This window comes from Schistocerca cancellata, chromosome 4, assembly GCF_023864275.1.
Source record: "Schistocerca cancellata isolate TAMUIC-IGC-003103 chromosome 4, iqSchCanc2.1, whole genome shotgun sequence".
In the NCBI taxonomy this organism is placed as follows: Eukaryota; Metazoa; Arthropoda; class Insecta; order Orthoptera; family Acrididae; genus Schistocerca; species Schistocerca cancellata.
Window position 1 is genome coordinate 774,124,560 of NC_064629.1, and position 19,379 is coordinate 774,143,938.

A 19,379-nucleotide genomic window follows, 5' to 3' on the forward strand; every position below is an offset into this window, starting at 1 on the left:
AGCCACACTGAAATGTGTGGCGGTCCCAGTATTCAGGAGGCAGAGGTCGAGCTGAGACAGTAAATTTTCGATATCTCTACCCGGCCAGTAAGCACAGTGCCACCACATATGGGGTTATGGGCGCTAAAATCTCCCAAAAGTAGGAAAGGTTCCGGCAGTTGATGAATCAGTGCAGCCAATACGTTCAGGGGTACTGCACCATCTGGAGGGAGATATACGTTGCAGACAGTTATTTCCTGCGTCGTCTGCATCCTGACAGCCTCAGCTTGAAGAGGAGTTCGAAGGGGTACAGGTTCACTACATACCTAGTTCAGGATATAGACGAAAACTCCACCTGACACTCTATTGTATTTGCTACGGTTCTTGTAATATCCCCTACAGCCACGGAGGGCAGGGGTACGCATTGCTGGGAGCGAAGTGTCCTGGAGGGCAATCCAGAAAGCAGGTATAAACCTTAACAGTTTCCATAGCTCAGACAGGCGGTGGAAAAAGACGCTGGGAAGACATGAAGTGCGCAAGGAGGTAGGTTACGCGTCAGGGTCACCTTCTGCCACCGATTGAGTACTTATATCCATTCCCATTGCGGATGAGGCATCAGTGAGATCCAGGTCCTCGGGGGACACTAAAATCTCCACCTCATCCTCAGAGGCAGAATTGGTAGAAGGTGGCAGTGTTGGGGCCACCAGAGGGTCCTGTTTCCTTGCTGAGAGTACTCTCCAAAGCAGCTTCAGGCACGGAGAGAGACTGTAGAGCTCTTTGACCAGCCGCTTTTGGCTCCTTTAGCCACTGTCGAGTGTCCACTGTGGTATTAGTGGAGACCTCGGGAGAGAGGGTCCCAAGGGACCCCTTGTGCATGAGAGGAGCCGGAGGAGGCTGTTGCTTCTCTGACTGGGGGAAGGGACTAATGTCCCCTGTGTCTTGGGAGACCTCGCTCCCAAAGTAGGTAGTTTGGGAGCAACAGAAGGAGACTTTTCCCCTACCACCAAGGGAGCAGATGTATTCCGGCGGCCTGGGAGGCCCACTGTTCGTGGCACAGAGTGTGTTACGACTGTTACTTGTGATTGCGATGGTAAAGTAGCTGTAGCATACGTGGACATCAACCGAATGGGGTGTAATCGTTCAAATTTACGTTTAGCCTCTTGGTACGTCAACCAGTTCAGGGTCTTATACTCCATGATCTTCCGCTTCTTTTGGAGTATTGGGCAGTCCGTCGAGCAGGGGGAGTGGTGCTCTTCACAGTTGATACAAATGGGAGGAGACGCACATGGACTATCTGGATGCAGTGGACGTCCACAGTATCGACATGTGGCGCTGGAAGTGCAGCGGGAAGACATGTGCCTGAATTTCCAGCACTTAAAGCACCTCATAGGGGGAGAGACGTATGGTTTAACGTCACAGCGGTAAATCATCACCTTGACCGTTTCAGGCAATGAATCACCCTCAAAGGCCAAGATGAAGGCACCAGTATCAATCCTGTTGTCTTTGGGTCCCCTGTAAACGCGCCGGATGGAATGAACACCCCGCTGTTCGAGACTGGAGCGGAGCTCGTCGTCAGACTGCAAGAGGAAGTCGCCATAGAAAATAATCCCCTGAACCATTTTGAAGCTTTTATGGGGAATGATGGGAACAGGAATATCACCTAACCGGTCACAGGCTAGTAACACCCAGGATTGGGCTGTGGATGCTGTCTGAATCAAGGCTGCACCGTTTCTCATCTTGTACAGAGATTTCCCCAATCTTATCCTCAAGATGTTCAACAAAAAAATGCGGCTTTGTAAGTAGAAAGGAGTCCCAATCCATTCTGCTACACACTCAACACCTAGGCGAATATGGCTCTCTTTTTTATGTAGCCCTACGTTCCTCCCATGGTGTAGTGATGGAGGGAAACGATTTAGGGTCATACCTGCCGGCATTATACTCGATCTTACCCTTCTGTAGACTGCTGGCGCTGTACGGTCACCAGCAAGAGATGACTTAGTCCGCTTCATTGCGGGTCATCCATCCTGATGCCACCCTCTCCGACCAGGGACTCTCCCCATGGGCGCTACCCAGTCACAGCAAAGGCCACCTGGCACGATGGCCGTTCCCGGGAGTCCTGATGCCCCAGGAGGACGGGCATCCACTCCTTGGCATATGTAGGGAGTTTACAGCTCAGGCATCAGCAGTGCGATCCCTGTGTTGTCAGGGGGCTATCACCAAATCGGTAAATGACGGGCCCACCACAATGGACTGGCTACAGTACTGAATACTGGACGCAGAGAAATCCAATATTGTCATGGGGGCGAAAGAGGACAGGAGACAACGGAAGAAGGTGACATACCTCGGAAAGTGTCCTCGCGCAAACAGTTGAATTGCAGGTGGAGATGCAAAGCCATGACGACAAGAGATTCAGGAGATCCAATCTAAGAGCACTATGGATAACTCGTGCACCACGTAAGGCGTCCTTCTTCATATGGCCCGTACTTTTGTAGAATTTGGAAAGTGGCAGGTCAAACCATAGAATGGGACCTGAACTTACTGGGCCGAAAAGTGTGAGACTCCTTTTAGTCGCCTCTTACGATAGGCAGGAATCCCTCTGGCCTATTTAAACCCCAGACCACGCAGGGGGTGAAGAAAGAGAGTAGAATAGAACAAAGCATACACTAGCGGCAGTTACACGCTGCAGCCCAAGCATTGAGTGGACCGGGCGTCTGGGTGCCACATTCTGGTTGTTTTTCATATAATGAACCCTGCGCAATATGGGGTTCAGGTCTACATTTAAGGATGTTGTGTAATCTACTGTGGAGAATAACTGTCTTCTAGTTTCAGGGAGTCAGGTGTCAGTGCTTGAAAATATGTATGTGAGGCTTGTGAGATGGAGAAGCAATGTCCAGTATTTAAAATGTATGGGATGAGCGTGGCGGTGCTGTAAGTGGCAGAATTATAGAAATGAAAGAACAAGTTAGGGTTGCTTGTGAATAGCACTCACACCTGTTCAGCACAAAATTTTTGGTTCTTCATAATCTCACTGTGAAAGTCACTGTAGAACTTGATTTCTTAAAACTGTATAAAGTAATCTTGTATTGCGTGGAAAGGTTTGTCCTAGTGAAGATTTATGATTAAAAGGTCAAGATAAAATTTAAAGATGGTTCTGAGAAATAAGGTGAAGAGAGATTCGGTGCGTTAGTACTCTTGCTCACCAATGATGACGATCCCATTATGTCAGATTTGGAAGATCAACTTCAAATGAGCGTTATGGAGACGGAAGAAATACCGTGTGCTGTCATGGGCAGTGAGAATTATGAAAATGAACGATAGAGAAATATGAGCAGTGACAAATTAGAATCTGGGGAGGAAGGAGATTGTGTACTTGATCAACCATCAGTCTCTGTGGCTGACGTAACAGCGACCCCTGTAGCTTATGTGAGCGATTGAGATAATTAAGGTTACTTCAAAGATGATAGTGAGACTGGTCACCAGTGCCTTGGAGTCTGAAGATACCGAATAGGTTGGGTGCAATATTATTCAAGTTTGCAGTCCTAATTTTATCTTCATCCGCGGGAATTGTTTGCTACTCTGTTGACTGCACTGCTTAAGATGAGAGGAGTGATTCGTACAATGACAAGATCAGATCGGAAAACCAAAAAAAATTATGGTGAGGAAGTCTGGCGCTACTATTCATGGAGATGCGGAGAAAAGAGATGCTTTTTATGAAGAACAAGATAGTGATGGTGAAGAAGACCTTTGGGGTAAGCTGAAGAAAGAAAAATGTTCAAATGTATGTGAAATCTTATGGGACTTAACTGCTAAGGTCATCAGTCCCTAAGCTTACACATTACTTAACCTAAATTAGCCTAAGGACAAACACACACACCCATGCCCGAAGGAGGACTCGAACCTCCGCCGGGATCAGCCGCACAGTCCATGAGCTGAAGAAAGATCAGGGTTGGTGAGTGTTGCAGATCGCTGGTGCTAGGAAGTGTACAGATTGATAGTGTTGTAGGGAATAGTGTTTATCGTGTATGTAGATTTTCTCTTTATGTTAGACTATTTAATTTTGTCGAACAGGCATTAATGATAATTTGAACAGGAAACGAAACAGGTACTGCTTCAACCGCCTTAATGAATAGGAGAGATAAGAAAAATGATTGTCAGAATCGATTCGAAACGCTGATGGTACAAAACTCTTTTAAAACCGCAGAGCTACTCAAAGAAGTGTAAATATTTTATCAGTAATTTTTTTTATATCTATTATGGTCTGATACATAATAACGTTGTCGAACTTTAAACCCCATGAATGCGTAAGTCAAAAGGCAAACAACATGCCATGAGCATCAAGAAGTTCAAAGAGTAAGAGTTGCATCAGTGTTCAGAGACACCGCTGCCTATCTCGCTGTTGTAGTAATGAATGAATAATGTGTTTAAAATGAAATGTGTGTATTCCTGTCAATATTTGAATATTAGCATGATTTTATTTTGATAATTTCTGTGTGCTGCACTCTACGGTTGTAGTAAGATCAATTTCTGGATACCGTGTGGTCGACACCTCAAAGAGAAGTGTTATATACCTCTGAACAGTCTGTGGACCAGATGATGAGATGTGTAATATGAAAATATGTTTACTGATGTTGTTGACAACAAGGAACTCCATTCACACCAAATGCCAGTGAATATCAATTTTCACATTCTCTGCATTTCTTGAGAGCGAATAGATCCTGTAACCCGTAATAATTCCTTATTTGTGATTATGATAGCAGAGAACTTTCTAATAAACATGAATTTATGTGGACTATTGTTTCATTTCCTAGTTATATGATGTCCCTGTTTGTTATCTTTCATGAGGTGCAACAACGATGTCTCTCATTTTCTAGGACCACCTCTGTCCTATAAGTTATCCTTTGTGGAATATCTTGTGTTAAGTACATATGGGCCCATGGGGAGCCATCTGACTGTCGGCCAGTCCAGCCGATACGGATCATTCTCACATCGACATGGGTATGTCCAAAGCTCAGCTGTACCATCACATTCGCAGAGTTTGCTCAGAAAAGAGTTGAGAATGGCTTGCACTCACTGATAGCAGTAAATTCCTATAAGGTGTGAAACAGACTCTCTGATAAGGCGTGACACTCGTCTCCAGTCCATATCGGGTAGTATCTCTTTACGGGCACTGCTCTTAACGCCGCATTGCGCTGTTGCAAGTGGAACAGCATTCCTCGTTTATACAGTAACAAAATGAGCCACGGGCACCTGCAAAGACGTAAGCCCCTTTCTGCAATTCTGTCGCTTCTACACGTCGACTCATATAACTGTGCTAACTCCATACAATTGACTGGCACATCCTCACCCCATCAGTGAGATGACTTAATCGGTTGTGGAAGGGTTTTTGACCGCCTCCTACCAGCTCTACACTGTCCACACAAGAGTCCACTTTGAAGAGTGTAACTAATGTTTTGTATGGTGAACAAAGATAATGTTCCCAATGTGTCGGCAGTGGAGGTGGCCTATAAACACATGCAGACATCTACAAAAAGATAACACATTAATACATTTATTTACGCTATTTACAGCTACTTGAGTTATAAATAACTTGGAACGCAGCAGGTTTTTTCCGTGGTACTGAGTTACACACAATGACAGTACTGTTCTTGATAGAAACACATAGTCTTGAATGCTCACACAGTTATGGCTGAGTGCACCAAATTCGATTAAAAGTTAACCACAGTACGGTCAGCATTTAGCCCTGTTCAACGCAAAATTGAGGTGCACCGACCTCGATCAAAATAAAACGAGGGAGCCGACCGCAGTTGAATTTCGCCGTGGCTGAGGTCTGGTTGTCACGAGATTCCCAGGATTTCATAGGTGTGCGGTTTTAAGACAGCGGCGTGTTTCGATGTACTGAGATAGACTCAACATATCGTATACAGTACCCTATACGTAAGATAAACCTGAAAAGTTTATTAGTTTATGAATCAAATTTATCAAGAGTAGAATTAAATATGATCACACTCCCCGCTTTTCCCTAACAAGGAGACCACACGACAATCGATTTCTAATTTTTTTATATGTATGGTACGTGAGGTTCAAATCCAAACTATACTTGTGCCAAAGCTTGCGACTCACAAGAATTCTCGAGAAAATCGACTTCTAAGTTTCCCGACCCTGTTTAATATACTGAAATAAGGTAGATATACCACCGCGTGGTTATAACTAAACTTTCCCTATTTAACACTTTATAACACGGAAACTAATTACCGTACGAGTTCCAAAAATGGTAACACTAATGGCAAGGACGTGCGGAAGAGAAATAATGCAGAATCAATTCAATTGAAACACTTCTAATGTGCTGCAACGGTACATCATACCATTATATACCGGTACCTTCAGACAGAGGAGTGCATACCGGGGCTTCGCTCCGAATAGGTGCGACCAGCATCGTCGCCTTAGACCCAGTAAGCTTGTATCTCCTGGCGGTAAAGAGCACAGTAGTGGTGAATCTAGTGCTAAGATGCTTTTTCTGAAAGGTTTTGTCAAACGTCTAGTGTAGCGATATCTAGTGTAGTGCTACTGAAGGTGGAGAACAGTGTATAGGTAATGCATATTGTTGGAAAATAATATTGTTGTGATTAATGAGGAAAATGTATCTTCCCAATAGGAGTCCTCTGCGCTTATGAGAACAACAGACAAATGCGAGAACTTTCATTCTCGTTTTAAATCCTCTGAATCCACGCATTCCCATATTTACATTTTTGTGAGTACTTTGAGAAGAGCACAACCACACTCTTACATACGTCTAAATATTGTTTCGTGTGGTTTCTTACTAAAAACCGACAGAAAAAAATCTGTGCAGTTGCAAAATGGTGTCATTGACAGTTTGCACTTTTTGATGTGTGTTTATACAAAATTTAAATGTTTCCTTCAGATTCAAAATATTTTCTGAATAAAATCATTTACATATGAAGCTCGTTATTGTATACTTTCGAAATTTAAGAGAATGTTTTACCGTTCTGTAAATTTTGTAGTAAAATGTACACTCATGTTCAGAAAAAACAGAATACCTTGAACGACTAGAGATAGGACGTTGATATTCACAGGACACGTCCATTGGTATGTTCTGCAGAAATGATTAGCATTTTAGTCACCTCGGGTCTGCGTCCTGTTGCCTAGTAGTAGGGTCCGCCATGGGCCCTGATAACTTGTTCCATACGTGATAACATCGACGCCTATAAGACGCGAATGGCGTCCTGTGGTAAAGCTATTCATGCTGCATTCACCTTGTGGTTGGCATTGTGTCATAGCGCTGCACCCATCATTTCACCATATCCCACACATTTTCGCTTGTCGTCAAGTCTAGTGATTTGGAGGGTCAGGGGAAAAGGCTGACATCCTGTGACACCAAGAAGGCACGTGATCGTGCAGCAAAATGCGGTCGCGCATTGTCTTGCTGAAAAATGGCGTCTGGAGTGTTGTGCAGAAAGGGTGTGGCTACGGGTCGCACGATGTCATTCACGTAGCTCACACAGGTCGCAGTGCCCTGGACACGCACCAGCCGTAATTTGTGATTGTACCCAATAGCACCCCACACCATAAAGCCTTGAGCTGGTGCTGTATGTCTTGTGCGAATGCGGTCACTGTGATACCGCTCGCCCTGTCTGTGGCGAACCAAAATGCGGCATCATTTTCAAACAAGCAGAGCACTATGTGATGCCATTCCTGTCCCCAGTGACGTCGTTCAATACACCATTTCTGTCTAAGAGGTTTCTGCACATTCGTCATAGCTAGGCGGGGAAGTGGACGACGCGCACGTAACTCGTGCCGTAATAAACGACGACGGGCTGTCACCACTGATAGTATACGATGTGTTACACTGTTCCAGTGTTGCGTCGGATCCGAGGAAGACGCAGATCTGTTCTTGCAATGCCTTTCGGATGAGGTGTAGATCTTCTCGATGGGTGGTCTGGTTGGTGCGATCTGACATATTTCGTCGTTTTCTACGGCCTTTCGTGGACCATTCTGCACACACTCTTTGCAATGCCGAAACACTTCGTCCCACACGAGCAGCAATTCCCCGATGGATGTACCGGGTGATCAAAAAGTTAGTATAAATTTGAAAACTTAATAAAATACGGAATAATGTAGATAGAGAGGTAAAAATTGACACACATGCTTGGAATGACATGGGGTTTTATTAGAACAAAAAAAACAAAGTTCACAAAATGTGCGACAGATGGCGCTGGACAGCAAAATGTCAGTGACTGCGCATGACAATCGTGTATAAAAGGAGCTGTAATGAGAGAGAGAATCAAATGCGCCAGCAGTCGCAGCATGTTGACATTACCTGAAAAGGCGCTTTTAGTGAAGCTGTATTATCAAAATGGGGAATGTTCTAGTTCAGCGTTACGATCCTGTCGCCATAGGAAGGGGATTCGAACGGGTAAAGGTCCGTTGACAAATACAGCTGTAGCGAGAATGATTTCGAAGTTCGAAACCACGGGTTGCTTAGACGATAGACACCGTTGTGGCCGACCGAGCAAAAGGCGTAATGATGCTGAGACAGTTCAAGAAGAAATGGAGACTGTAGCGGGTTCGTCTATGCACGGGGAAGTCAGCGCTCGTGCAGTCGCACGTCGCACCGGCATTCCATACACTACTGTTTGGTTGGCACTTAGGCGTACCCTCCGATGCTATCCGCACAAAATCCATCGGCATCATGAACTGTTACCTGGCGATTTAGTGAATCGGAGGGCATTTGCAGTGTGGGCGTTTCAAAAGATGGCGGAAGATGACGATTGTTTGAGTAACGTGTTGTGGACCGACGAAGCTCATTTCACGCTCCGAGTGTCTGTCAACGCCCACAACTGCAGAATGTGGGCTACCGAAAATCCGAGAACTGTCGTGGAAACTCCATTGCACGACGAGAAAGTCACGGTATGGGTTGGATTTACCACATCTACCGTTATCGGACATTTTTTCTTCGAGGAAATGCGTGATTCCGGTTTTGTAACTGCTACCGTGACGGCTGAGAGGTACGCCGATATGTTACAGAATCGCATCATCCGCAGCCTGGCTGATAAACACCTGCTGAAACGTGCGATGTTTATGCAGGATGGCGCTCCACCCCATATTGCTAAACCCGTGAAAGATCTCTTGCGCGCTACGTTTGGTGATGATCGTGTGCTCAGCCGCCACTTTCGTCATGCTTAGCCTCCCAGGTCCCCAGACCTCAGTCCGTGCGATTATTGGCTTTGGGGTTACCTGAAGTCGCAAGTGTATCGTGATCGACCGACATCTCTAGCGATGCTCAAATACAACATCCAACGCCAATGCCTCACCATAACTCCGGACATGCTTTACAGTGCTGTTCACAACATTATTCCTCGACTACAGCTATTGTTGAGGAATGATGGTGGACATATTGGGCATTTCTGTAAATAACATCATCTTTGCTTTGTCTTACTTTGTTATGCTAATTATTGCTATTCTGATCAGATGAAGCGCCATCTGTCGGACATTTTTTGAACTTTTGTATTTTTTTGGTTCTAATAAAACCCCATGTCATTCCAAGCATGTGTGTCAATTTGTACCTCTCTATCTACATTATTCCGTGATTTATTCAGTTTTAAAATTTATACTGACTTTTTGATCACCCAGTATTACAGTCTTTTGTGCCAACAATGGTCCTGTTTCAAACTCGCTGATTTGACGTACGGTTCGCGAATACGTCTGCTAGGCTTCCTGAACGTCTGCTCAAGTCACACTGATCCATTACCTTCGATTTATAGCGACAACGAGAGATCGCATGCACATTTTACCGGTAGCTGATGTTGCGCCTTGATATCAGTGTTGACCCTGAGCCAGCGGGCTGACGTGGTTCAAATACTAGTCATTTCTGTACAACATACTAATGTACATGTCCTGTGAATAACAACGTCTTATCTCTAGTCGTTCAAGGTGTTGATTTTTTTTCTGGAAATGAGTATAATAAGATTATTACGATTGTATGTTGCTCACTGGTGATCAAAAGACAGCTACATGTCTGCAGGTTAGTTGTAAAATGCACTGGCAGTCAGGGCCGTTTTCACCAGGTTGCGTAGTTCGTGTGCTGAGCAAGTAAAGTTACGGATTTCGTGTGACCCTGCGTATATGGTTATGTTCTTACACGCGGTTAGTATAGGCGATGATTATAATCAGTCACTACAAGTGGCAATTATACCGGAAAAAATCACACAATGGGAGACGAGGTGCATTGGTGCACTTGGTTCCTTTATGACGATAGCTGCGTCGACATCAAGGTCTTTTAAGGAGCATATGCTTGGAATTCTTTCCAGACGAATGGAAAAACTGGTAGAAGCCGACCTCGGGGAAGATCAGTTTGGATTCCGTAGAAATATTGGAACACGTGAGGCAATACTGACCTTACGGCTTATCTTAGAAGAAAGATTAAGGAAAGGCAAACCTACGTTTCTAGCATTTGTAGACTTAGAGAAAGCTTTTGAAAATGTTGACTGGAATACTCTCTTTCATATTCTAAAGGTGGCAGGGGTAAAATACAGGAAGCGAAAGGCTATTTACAATTTGTACAGAAAGCAGATGGCTGTTATAAGAGTCGAGGGGCATGAAAGGGAAGCAGTGGTTGGGAAGGGAGTGAGACAGGGTTGTAACCTCTCCCCGATGTTATTCAATCTGTATATTGAGCAAGCAGTAAAGGAAACGAAAGAAAAATTCGGAGTAGGTATTAAAATCCATGGAGATGAAATAAAAACTTTGAGGTTCGCCGATGACATTGTAATTCTGGCAGAGACAGCAAAGGACATGGGAGAGCAGTTGAACTGAATGGTCAGAGTCTTGAAAGGAGGATATAAGATGAACATCAACAAAAGCAAAACGAGGATAATGGAATGTAGTCGAATTAAGTCGGGTGATGCTGAGGGAATTAGATTAGGAAATGAGACACTTAAAGTAGTAAAGGAGTTTTGCTATTTGGGGAGCAAAATAACTGATGATGGTCGAAGTAGAGAGGATATAAAATGCAGACTGGCAATGGCAAAGAAGGCGTTTCTGAAGAAGAGAAATTTGTTAACATCGAGTATAGATTTAAACGTCAGGAAGTCGTTTCTGAAAGTATTTGTATGGAGTGTAGCCATGTATGGAAGCGAAAGGTGGACGATAAATAGTTTGGACAAGAAGAGAATAGAAGCTTTTGAAATGTGGTGCTACAGAAGAATGCTGAAGATTAGATGGGTAGATCACATAACTAATGAGGAGGTATTGAATAGAATTGGGGAGAAGAGGAGTTTGCCGCACAACTTGACAAGAAGAAGGGACCGGTTGGTAGGACATGTTCTGAGGCATCAAGGGATCACAAATTTAGCATTGGAGGGCAGCGTGGAGGGTAAAAATCATAGAGGGAGACCAAGAGATGAATACACTAAGCTGATTCAGAAGGATGTAGGATGCAGTAATTACTGGGAGATGAAGAAGCTTACACAGGATAGAGTATCATGGAGAGCTGCAACAAACCAGTCTCAGTACTGAAGACCACAACAACAACAGTGTTTGGAAATGGAAACAATATATAGTACAAAGCCTTGAAGTACAGCGCATTAAGGAAATTCTCTCTCATTATAAAAGGTCGCTGCTGACTGTAACGATATATTTACATTATTGTCGCAACGTCCTCCACATGCCTGTCGTGTTACAAATTCTGCATCTGCTAACCATCGTGGACTTGGTGTAGTGTTGCTGTATTGATAATCGGAGGTCGTAGGTTCTAGTCCCATACAGAACATGGGATTTAAATGTCCCGTTAATGTGCGTGTATGTGTGTGTGTGTGTGTGTGTGTGTGTGTGTGTGTGTGTGTATGTGTGTGTGTGAGAGAGAGAGAGAGAGAGAGAGAGAGAGAGAGAGAGAGAGAGAGTTGGAGAGGGAGGCGGAGTTGAATTCATAAATATGAACATAAATAATGGTGGCATGGCAGTGTTCAAGAAGCCAGACCACTGACTCCAGCAGACCGATAAAAACAGGTTGAACAGACGCTATGTATGCCACAGCGCTCCGCCCCAGTGCTGCTGGCCGGTTGGTTGTGCATTTCAGCCTCGTTTGCAGAAAGCCACGAGTGGGAGAGGGGATTTCCTGTCATTATACTCACAGAAAGGGAAAAATTAATAGACCACTGCAACTAAATTGAACATCCTGTTTTCAAATAAGGTCGACAAGAACGATTCGGTGCAGCTGTAACATTCTGTTCTCATCAGTCGTTTAGTTTATCAATAGCAACTTGTGCTCAGATTTTTTTCTGAGGGTAACTTCACCTCTCGCTTTTGTCTGTTATTTGACGTTTATTCGTTAGTTTTCTGTGTCATAACAGAAATGGCATTTCGGTTATAACGAAATGCAAAATTTAGTATTAGATGAACAGTAATTCACTATTAATGTGCCCGTTTGGGTTTCATAAAAAAACTTTTTCTCACACATGGTCTCTATGTGATACAACACGTTAAATGAAGTCTTCCTTCTCTGAAGTTTCTACACTATGTGATCAAAAAGTAGCCGACACCGGGCTGAAAATGACTTACTAGTTCGTGGCACCCTCCAACGGTAATGCTGGAATTCAGTATGGAGTTGGCCCACTCTTAGCCTTGATGGCAGCTTCCACTCTCGCAGGCATACGTTCATAAGGTGCTGGAAGGTTTCTTGTGGAATGGCAGCCCATTCTTCACGGAGTGCTGTACTGAGGAGAGGTATCGATGTAGGTCCGTGAGGCCCGGCACGAAGCCGGCGTTCCAAAACATCCCAAAGCTGTTCTACAGGATTTAGGTTCGGACTCTGTTCAGGCCAGTCCATTACAGGGATGTTATTGTCGTGTAACCAGTCCGTCACAGGCCGTGCATTATGAACAGGTGCTCGATCGTGTTGAAAGATGCAATAGCCATCCCCGAATTCCTCTTCAACACTGGGAAGTAAGAAGGTGCTTAAAAAATCAATGTTGGCCTTTGCTCTGACAGTGCCACGCAAAACAACAGGGGTACAAGCCCCCTCCACGAAAAACACGAGCGCACCGTAACACCACCGCCTTCGAATTTTTTTGTTGGCACTATACACTCTGGCAGATGACATTCACCGGGAATTCGCCATACCCACACCCTGCCATAGGATCGCCACTTTGTGTACCGTGATTCGTCACTCCACACAACGTTTTTCCATTGTTCAATCGTCCAATGTTTATCCTCCTTACACCAAGCGAGGCGTCGTCTGGCATTTACGGGCGTGATCTGTGGTTTATGAGCAGCCGCTCGACCATGAAATCCAAGTTTTCTCAACTCCCGCCTAGCTGCCATAGTACTTGCAGTGGATCCTGATGCACTTTGGAATTCCTATGTGATGGTCTGGATAGATGTCTGCCTTTTACACATTACGACCATCTTCAACTGCCGGCAGTGTCTGTCAGTCAACAGACGAGCTCGGCCTGTACGCTTTTGTGCTGTACGTGTCCCTTCATGTTTCCACTTCACTATCACATCGGAAACAGTGGCCCTAGGGATGTTTAGGTGTGTGGAAATCTCTCGTACAGACGTATGACACAAATGACACCCATTCACCTGACCACGTTCGAAGTCCGTGAGTTCCGCGGAACGCCCCATTCAGCTCTCTCACGATGTCTAATGACTACTGAGGTCGCTGATATGGAGTACCTCGCAGTAGGTGGCAACACAATGCACCTAAAATGAAAAACGTATGTTTTTGGAGGTGTCCGCATACTTTTTATCACATAGTGTATATCACATACGCATGGAAGACTCAGTTTTCATTATGGTGAAATGTTAGGAGACACCACAATATCACGAGGCTATTATTAGAAACGGAACGTCTGATGTGATGGTGGCTATATAGAAAAAATTATAATCTTTCAATACGGTGAACATTTGATAGGATTTGTCGAGGTATAAAAAGCGTTCTGGAATGTAAAATAGTGTAATACGTTTGAAATTATAAAAATAGGGAGAACTATAGAAAAAGCAGGGTAATTTCCAATATCTGACAATAAGAATGCATGACCAAGAGAGAAGTTCTCGGATTATAAGGGACGCAAGGCAGGGATGGAGTCTTTCTCCTACACTGTTAAACCAGTATTTCCAAGAAGAAATGAAAGAATGACAAGAAAGGTTCAAGTGAGGGAGTACAATTCAGAGTGAAAGGATACCAATGATAATGTTCGCTAAAGTCACGACTATTCTCAGTGAAAGTGGAAAATAATTACAGGTTTTTTTGAAGGAATGAACAATGTAAACGGCAGAAAATGTGGGCTGAGAGTTAAGAAATAAATACGAGAGTATTGCGGAGTAGCAGAAAGAAGATAAGTGATTAACCTAGCCTAAAAATTGCGGGCCACATAGTAGACTAAATGAGGGAACTTGTAACAATTATATGATATCGGCTGTGGCTCGTTTATGTATCCTATGAATAATATCTGTGTTATAATGATCTTTGAATTGACACATATGAAAATTATTATTCGTATTTTTGTACTGTTGTGTAACCAGAACTGGTACGTAAATGTTTCTTCTAAAACTATTTTCTTTCCTTGTATGAATATGTTGAAGTAAATTGAGGTGACAAAGGTCATGGGATACCTCCCAACATCATGTCGGACCGCCTTTCTCCCGGCATAGTGCACCAGCTCGACGTGGCATGGACGCAAAAAGTCGTTGGAAGTCCCTTGCAGCAATGTTGAGCTGTGCTGCCTCTATAGCGATCCATAGTTGCGAAAGTGTCGCCGGTGCAGGACGTTGTGAACGAACTATCCTCTCGATTGTGTCCCATAAATGTTCGATGGGATTCATGCCGGGCGATCTGGGTGGCCCAAACATTCACTCTAATTGTACAGAATGTTCTACAAACCAATGGTGAACAACTGTGGCCCGGCGACATGGCGCATCGTCATCCATAAAAATTCCATAGTTGTTTCGGAACATAAAGTCCATGAATGGCTGCAGATGATTTCCAAATATTCGAAAATAACCATTTCTAGTCAAATATCGGTTCACTCGAACCAGAGGGCCCAATCCATTCCATGTACAAACGGGGTACACTATCATGGGGCCACCACCAATTTCCAGAGTGCCTTGTTGACCACTTGGGCCCATGGCTCCGTGAGGTCTGCGCCACGCTCGAACCCTATCACCAGCTCTTACTAACTGAAATTGGGACTCATCTGATCAGGCCACAGTTTTCCAGTCGACTAGGATCTAACCGATATGCTCATGAGCTCAGGAGAGGCTCTGCAGGCGGTTTTGCGCTGTTAGCAAAGGCGCTCGAGTCGATCGTCAGCTGCCGTAGCCCATTAACGCCAAAATTCGCCTCACTGTTCTAACACGCTTTTTGTTCGTCCCACATTGATTTCTGAGATTACTTCAAGTTGTGCTGCTTGTCTGTTAACACTGACAACTCTACGCAAACGCCGCTGCTCTCGGTCATTAAGTGACGGCGTCGGCCACTGCGTTGTCCGTGGTGAGAGGTAAGATCTGAAATTTGGTATTTACGGCACACTCTCTACACTGTGGATCTCGGAATATTGAATTCTCTACCGATTTCCGAAATGGAATTTATCATGCGTCTAGCTCAAACTACAATTCCGCGTTCAAAGTCCGTTAATTCCCATCGTGTGGCCATAATCACGGTAGACACCTTTTCACATAATGACCTGAGTACAAATGATAGCCCCGCCAGTGTACTGCCTGGTGTGTTGGCAGAAGAGCCAACACCGTGTTGCTAAAGGAGGCCGAAATGCACGCGCTTAGCTCACGGAGGCTGGTGTGAGGTCTGGAAAATGACAAGGAATTATAGTAGCCAAATAAAGTACGTAGTTGAAGTAATACTTAACTTTATTCCATAATTGGTGAACCTCGCTCTTGACGCTACATAATTACAATCTCAATATAAACTGGTAATGGCGCCTTGCTAGGTCGTAGCAAATGACGTAGCTGAAGGCTATGCTAACTATCGTCTCGGCAAATGAGAGCGTATTTGTCAGTGTAGCATCGCTAGCAAAGTCGGCTGTACAACTGGGGCGAGTGCTAGGAAGTGTCTCTAGACCTGCCGTGTGGCGGCGCTCGGTCTGCAATCACTGACAGTGGCGACACGCTGGTCAGACGTATACTAGCGGACCGCGGCCGATTTAAAGGCTACCACCTAGCAAGTGTGGTGTCTGGCGGTGACACCACACTGCCGTTTTGTACTTTGTGTACACAATGCTATCGCTATCTGAATATGCGCATATCACTGTCCCATGACTTTTGTCACCTCAGTGTATTATATGACTGGCTGGTTGGTGCTTATAGGCTGTGGGATTGTATGAGATGGAAAAGACGGAACGAAATCCCTACGCAACGAAAAGTTTTAAGCGGTAGTGTGAAAGGTGGGTTGGCACGAAGTAGCGAGAGAAGTCTTTTTAGCAGATACAGACTGTGGCCAACATCCAACAAGCTAACACCCTGAGTTCTTAATGAAGAAAGAATTGTAGCACGATTGAATTAATTATGCCTTAGATGTGGATTTATATTGTCTATTAGATCATGACATTTATTGGTTTGCTCTTAATCGTGAAATTCAGACGCCAAGAAGACATTTTACGGAGCATTTTACATCAAGAGCCATGATCATGCTTGACGACTTTATTCTTTTCCCACTGAAGATCACCATGGCCACCACTTTCACGAGGAATAAAGTTTAGTATTTTACTTAACACTTCGAATGTTTCCGATTATAATGGACTACAGAATTATTACTATCCAAAATAATTATCAACTTTCGTGGAGTAATAATTTTCTGAAGTGATTAATTAATCTTTTGTGTGAAATTCTCCTCGTGGTCATCAAGGTTCATAGCCAAATCATTTCAAAAGAATGAGTGTTTGAAAAGGTCTTAATTGCAGAGAAGACTTTCTTGTTAAACGTTTTACGCAATACCAAAAGCTGCGTAATAGAGCAGTGGTCATAAAAGCCAAGTACGAGCTATATCCTTTCAAAGACTTACACAATTCTTAATTTGTTAACAGGTTTTTAATAGTTTTTTTGTTCTTATAGTTGTGTTTATGTATATTATTAATTTGTCTTGTTGGAAGTGTTAGTCCTAGAAGACAGAATGATTTTTGAGTCCCTCCACCTTATGGTGTGTCAGTATTTTAATATATTTTACAGTGAAAGTGTTCATAAAGTTCAGTAATTCTAGAAACCTTTGTGCAGTTAACGTCATAACTGGCAACAACTTATTAAAACCATAACAGATTCTGGGTCCCCATGCTTCACTTATACTCTGTATAATGGAAAAACTTATATGCTTCCCATCAAAACAAAGAGAGTTCATTTTATTTAAATTAGAATTTCTCCGAGCACGCCGGACGTTTCCTGAATGACACTGCCCCTGGACGTTGTATTGGAAGAGGAGGAGCATGAACTTTATCGCCGGTGGCACCCCGGGTTTGCAGACGTCACATCTTGTGACTTTTTCTGTGGGGATAAGTAAACGACCACGTTATCTCTCCGATGTCTGATATATTTGAAAGTCTGCGACATTGCATTGTTGAAGCTGTGACCTCTATAACGAGAGATCAGCTGCTTCGTGGGTGGCGGGGAATGAGCCACCGTTTTGATATCTGTCGTGTGACGCATGGCGCTCACATTGAATGCAAAAAATTTTAACTTTTCTCTTTCCAGGAATTTGGAAGCAATTAATGTTTGAAATCTGTTCCTTTTTTCTGAACAGCCCTGTAATATCTTTACGATGGGTAGTGTGCAAGAAGTTTCAGATATTCCTAGTTTCGTCGCTGGAAACCTATTATAATAACATAGGTGAATTTTCACAAAGTGGTAAACTGATTTATCTGAATGTTTGCTAATTAATATTGTCCAACATTTTCATAAAATTGCCACTTGCATTCACTTAATTTCTTTCAGAGGTGAGCTTTTCTTACTCAAATTTAATTAGAAAATACTGTAGCTAAAGAATGTTACATTTTTGTATGTCTTTAGAATTGCGTAAAATCTCTTTGTTTCTGTTGTGACTTGGCAAGACAGCCAAGTCACTATGCGAGGATGCCGAAATGCACGCGTTAAGCTCACGCAGACTGGCGTGAGGCCTGGAACAGTAAAGTAGTTGAGTCTAGTAAGAAAAGAACGTAGTTGCTGGAATACTTAACTTTAATCCATAATTGGTGAACATCGCTCTTGTTGATACATAAGCGCGATCTCAATATATACTGGTAATGGCGCCTTGCTAGGTCGTAGCAATTGACGTAGCTGAAGGCTATGCTAACTATCGTCTCGGCAAATGAGAGCGTATTTGTCAGTGTAGCTTCGCTAGCAAAGTCGGCTGTACAACTGGGGCGAGTGCTAGGACGTCTCTCTAGACCTGCTGTGTGGTGGCGCTCGGTCTGCAATCACTGACAGTGGCGACACGCGGGTCCGACGTATACTAGCGGACCGCGGCCGATTTAAAGGCTACCACCTAGCAAGTGTGGTGTCTGGCGGTGACACCACAGTTTCTATATAATGAGTTCATGGACAGTTGCTATAACAGACAAAAGTTTTTCATACGTAGTGTGGATATTACAGCGAAGGCTTAACAATACCTGTGGGATATGACTTCTAAAATTCCATCCTTACACGAGTTTATTTTAAGTTTTTTCAGTACAGAAGCAAACCATTCATAAAGATGAAGAATAGTGTGAACAGATAATGGCTAGTGCGTGTGTCTACAGTTACTGAAATTTTTCAGACGAACATAGAAACGTAGGTTGTCCGGGGGACGTGCATTGGCTGTTCATAGGCACCTTTTGGACCAACATAGGACAGTGATATACGGTCCCCAGCACTCATTTAGAAGCAAGTGAGTTCAGAAATATGCAAAACTTTTAACACTATAAAGTTTTTGTACTCAAACAAATGTTATATATAATTACAAACTGTGTAGAAAAGCTAACCCAACGGCAATAGTGAGTTTTTTAAACCTCGTTAAGGAACAAGAGTGGCAGGATGTTTATACTGCTGATAACATAGATGACAAGTATGATGCTTTCTCATGCTCTTTGAAAGTTGATATCCTCTAAAACTTTCAAAACAGAATACTAGCAGTAAAAGACGACCTGGGTTGGTGACTAGTGGAATAAGTATATCATGTAGAATAAAGTGGGAATTATATCAAAATGTTAGAAGTAGTCACGATCGAGCTATAGTAGCCCATTACAAACAGTACTGTAAGTTGCTTAAAATGTTATTATGAATGCAAAGAGTATGTGGTACGTAAATACAATAACTAATTCAAAGGATAAAATTAAAACCATTTGGTGAGTCGTGAAGGAAGTGTCTGGCCAGTAGCGCAAGGTCGAAAATATGAAGTCAGTACGTAG